The 4,857-nt window shown below is 44.6% G+C and overlaps 1 pseudogene; it reads right to left on the reverse strand.

Annotated features, from left to right (window-relative positions):
• Window positions 1-264: 264 nt before the first annotated feature.
• LOC112869104 (large ribosomal subunit protein eL21 pseudogene) lies at window positions 265-823 on the reverse strand (annotated as a pseudogene).
• Between the last annotated feature and the right edge of the window lie 4,034 nt (window positions 824-4,857).

Below are 4,857 nucleotides of genomic sequence, written 5' to 3' on the forward strand. Positions count from 1 at the left end.
GTGAGTGGGGGAGGGGCAGAGGGGCAGGGGGACAGAGGATCCAAAGTGGGCCCTGCACTGAGAGCAGTGACCCCAACGTGGGGCTTAAACTCATGAATCGTGAGATCATGACCTGAGCTAAACTCAGACGCTCAAGCAACTGAGCCACCCACGGGTTCCTAAAGCCCATTTACACACTTATTGGATATCAGACCTATTATTATTTTTTGTAATCTTGACAGTAATGGGCTGGTGTTCCTATCGGATAATCTCTCCCCTTTATTTTGCCCACACCCCCCCCTTTTTTTTTTTTACAGTCTTGAAGTCTTTCGTTTTTTTTACATTTATCATGCCGTGAATTCATAGGGAATGGGGTCCAACAGCTCAGGCTCCTTTCCATTGGTTCTCACAAAGTGTGCTTCTCTGGGTGGGGCAGGCTGGCAGTTGGGTTGAACCCAAGTACCTTTCTCCTTGGCTTCCTTCTTTTTCTGATCATTTTCCTTCACACGCTTCAGGAAGCTATCCCGGCTCTTGGAGTGCTTAATGTGCTCAACATGTACATTAGTTCTCTTAGCAAGAATCTTGCCCTTCACGTGTCTGTTTCCAACAATGCCAACAACATGCTGGGTGACACTGTAGACTCTTCCGGTTTTGCCACGGTGACATTTGTGGGGCGTTCTTTTTGGAACAGCGCCCATTCCCTTGATGTCCACAATATCACCTTTCTTGTAGATTCGCATGTATGTTGCCAAAGGAACAACTCCATGTTTTCTAAAAGGCCCAGAGAACGTATAGCGAGTACCTCTCCTCTTTCCCTTGTGTTGGTCGTTTTGGCCAATCACTGGAAGATGACAGTTCCGGCCGAAAGGCTATTTATTCATTTTTGAGAGAGAGCACAAGCGGGCAAGAAGCAGAGAGAGAGAGAGAGAGACACACACACAGAATCCAAAACGGGCTCCAGGCTCTGAGCTGTCAGCGCAGAACCCAACACTGGGCTGGAACCCAACAACCCACGGATCATGACCTGAGCTGAAGTTGAGGCGTAACCAAGGCAGCCACCCACGCGCTCCTGCCCTTATCCTTTTAAAATTGCAGGTTTTTGGGGCGCCTGGGTGGCGCAGTCGGTTAAGCGTCCGACTTCAGCCAGGTCACGATCTCGCGGTCCGTGAGTTCGAGCCCCGCGTCGGGCTCTGTGCTGATGGCTCAGAGCCTGGAGCCTGCTTCAGATTCTGTGTCTCCCTCTCTCTCTGCCCCTCCCCCGTTCATGCTGTCTCTCTCTGTCCCAAAAACAAATAAACGTTCAAAAAAAAAAAATTTTAAAAATAAAATTGCAGGTTTTGGGGCGCCTGGGTGGCTCATTCGGTTAAGCGTCCGAGTTCGGCTCAGGTCACGATCTCACGGTCCGTGGGTTCGAGCCCCGCGTCGGGCTCTGTGCTGACAGCTCAGAGCCTGGAGCCTGTTTCAGATTCTGTGTCTCCCTCTTTCCCTGACTCTCCCCTGTTCATGCTCTCTCTGTCTCAAAAATAAATAAATGTTTAAAAAAATAAATAAATAAAATTGCAGGTTTTGTAATTCATTCAACAAGTGGTTACCGATGGCTTGTGATGTGCCATCGACTGTGTGAGGAAACTGCTCAGGGGAAGAAGAGAGAATTTCAGGTCTGCAGTTTTGCTGGAAGTGGGCTGGGATGACTGGGGCAGAACAAAACGTGAAATCTGGCTTAAAAGAAAGAAAATTTTCTTCTAGTAGGGTAGTTGTGGTGGTAAAGATCAGAGCCAACATTTGTAGGATGTCTACTGTGTGCTAGGCACTGAACTAGTTGCCTTACATGATATATATATTTTAAAGTTTATTTATTTTGAAAGAGAGAGAGGACACATGTGAGTGGGGAGGGGCGGAGAGAGAGAATCCCAAGCAGGCTCCGAGCTGTGGGTGCACAGCCCTACGTGGGGCTCGATTTCAGGAAACAGGAGATCATGACCTGAGCTAAAATCAAGAGTTGCTTAACCAACTGAGCCACCCAGGTGCTCTGAGTTATATATTTAATGATCAGAAAAAACATATGAAATAGTTACTATCAGAGTGCAGTCACCTCTAGGTGCAATTAGCCTCCCTGAATCCTGTATATGTGTGTGGGGAGAAAAGAGGAAAAAGAAGAATTATTTGAATTATATGAGCAATCATGTGCATTATTCCAGGGCAGAGCTTTGGTGGTCCCTCCCTCCTATCCTATGATAATAGAAAGGATGTTCAAGGTTAAATTTTTATCATATTTATTTTTCTTATTACACTGGCTTTTAGAACTCTTTTGAAAACGAAGGCTTAGAGGGGCTGAATGTCTTCTATACCAAAGCTACACATCTGGAAAAGTAGATTAACCGTGATTGGGACCCAGACTCTGATTTGAATATCTCTCTTAAATTTAATATGTTACCATGTTTTATTTCCTTGACACAGGTGCACGCTATGAGCACTTTGCTGTATCATTTATTATCTTTTATATGGACCGTTTCCTCCAAAGAACACAGAGGTAAGCAAACTCTAGGAGAGGCGCTGAAGATTGCAGTGAAGTCTTTCACCGGAGGGCCTTTTAAATTCCAATAGATGGTAGACTGACTTAGATGTGTGGGATGTTCTGTTTGGAGACGGGGGAAAGAAATCTGGAAATTTATTCCAAACTCAAGATTCTGCAACTATCTCGTTGTGACACAAACTTTCTTGATCATGGAAATCACTTGCTAAAAAACAAGCACAAAAAATAAACATGCAATCAAACAAAAAATACGGTGCACATAGTAGGTACTCAGTAAATATTTGCTGAAAAAATGATCGAAATAAAAGAATTACAATTTGGAAAAACAAAATGTAGGATCTGATTTTTGCTAACAACTCCCCAAACCATGTGTGTTTCTGTCTTTATGTATGTATACACACACGTCCGCCCCTACGCTTTTTTTTTTTTAATTTGAGAGAGACAGAGAGAGAGAGAGAATCCTAACCAGACTCCACACTCAGCATGGAGCTCGACGCAGGGCTTGAACCCATGACCCTGGGATCATGACCTGAACTGAAATCAAGAGTCAGACGCTCAACCAACCGAGCCACCCACGTGCCCCATCCCTACAATTTTTCGTGTATGTTTGTATAACCATAGGTAAAATATTCAAAGGTGTTTAACAAACTATTTAAAATAGTCCTCTTTGGGGGCACCTGGGTGGCTCAGTCAATTCAGCGTCCGACTCTTGGTTTTGGCTCAGGTCATGATCTGTCAGTTTACAGGATCAAGCCCTGAGTTAACTCTACACTGACAGTGTGGAGCCTGCTTGGGATTCTCTCACTGTCTCTATCTGCCCCTCCCCTCTCTCTCAAAAATAAATAAACATGTTTTAAAAAAAGAAGACAAGTAGTCCTCTTGGAGGAGAAACTATTTTTGCTTTTAAAGTCCTTGGATTTTAATAATTTAACAATAAAAGTCAATGGTTTTAAGAGTCTCATGCTCTACCGACTGAGCTAGCTGGGCAGTTAAAAGTCAATGGTTTTAATAGTCAACTTCAACAATTTACTACTACTACTAATGGTTAATAGTGTGGTACTTTCAATGATGGAGTAAATGGGATAATTTTAATAATTTGAAAAAAGAAATGTTGGGAAAGTGATGTTCTTTTTTCTACAGCTGTGAGCCAACTAATTTTCTTTTTAAAAAAATACACTTGAGGGGCGCCTGGGTGGCTCAGTCGGTTGGGCATCCGACTTCGGCTCAGGTCATGATCTCGCGGTCCGTGAGTTCGAGCCCCGCGTCGGGCTCTGTGCTGACAGCTCAGAGTCCGGAGCCTGTTTCAGATTCTGTGTCTCCTTCTCTCTCTGACCCTCCCCCGTTCATGCTGTCTCTCCCTGTCTCAAAAATAAATAAACGTTAAAAAAAAAATTAAAAAAAAAAATACACGTGAGAAGTACTCATCAAATGCCTGTCTTATATACTCCCAGTGTCAGTCATTCTTGGAATACACGGAAGCCCATTTCTGCCCCGGAGACACGATCTGGCCAAAGACGTGTGCTACTCCTGGGTGAAAACATAACAATATGCCATTGAAATCACACCTCAAGACGGCAGAAAGGAAGTCTGGATTACTGCCAGGGAGGGATGGCGGGGGGAAAGGCATCCAGGTGGTGGGTAGGGAGAAACCCGGGAGGGATCAGTGAGAGAGACAGGGATTTAAAAAGGCTTAGTCTAACAATCCAATAGAAAAATGAGCAGAGTTTCTTTCCAAGAAAGGGAAATTCAAGTAACCCTTAGACACAGGAAGACCCCAGCCTCACCGCAGCGTGAGAAGGACAAATAGAAACCACCGTGTTGGAACGTTTCCCGTGTCTTCAGCGGGCAGAGGAGGGACCAGGGTTGACGCGTCCCATGAGCCTGAGACTCTGGGAAGCGGGCACACCTCCCATGCTGCCAGCTGGACTGTCAACTGGCAAGGTCTCCTGGGAGGATAACTTGGCAGTGAAACCCACATTAAACAGGCACTTGCCATGCCCTCCGACCAAGAAATTCCTATCCTGCGGTTATTCTCTAGTTTACTTGCACATGGTCAACATGACCTATGCATGAAGCTAGTCATTAAGGCATTCCTGGGAGAGCAAAGATTGGGGGAAGAAAAGCAAACTAAATGTCCATTACAGGGGACTGTTTCCATCAATTACAGTCGAGCCATGCAACGCGATAATTTGTAGCCACTGGAAAAAGAAATCTAACGTATTGAATGTGCCAGGCGTTGTTCTAAGTCTCAATGCGCTTAACTCATTTAATCTTCTCAACAACCCTCTAGAGTAGGAATTTTATTTTTTCTAAGTTTTTATTTAAATTTCAGTTAGTTAACACAT

This window comes from Puma concolor, chromosome A3 (assembly GCF_028749965.1).
Source record: "Puma concolor isolate L17-30 chromosome A3, mPumCon1.1.hap2, whole genome shotgun sequence".
In the NCBI taxonomy this organism is placed as follows: Eukaryota; Metazoa; Chordata; class Mammalia; order Carnivora; family Felidae; genus Puma; species Puma concolor.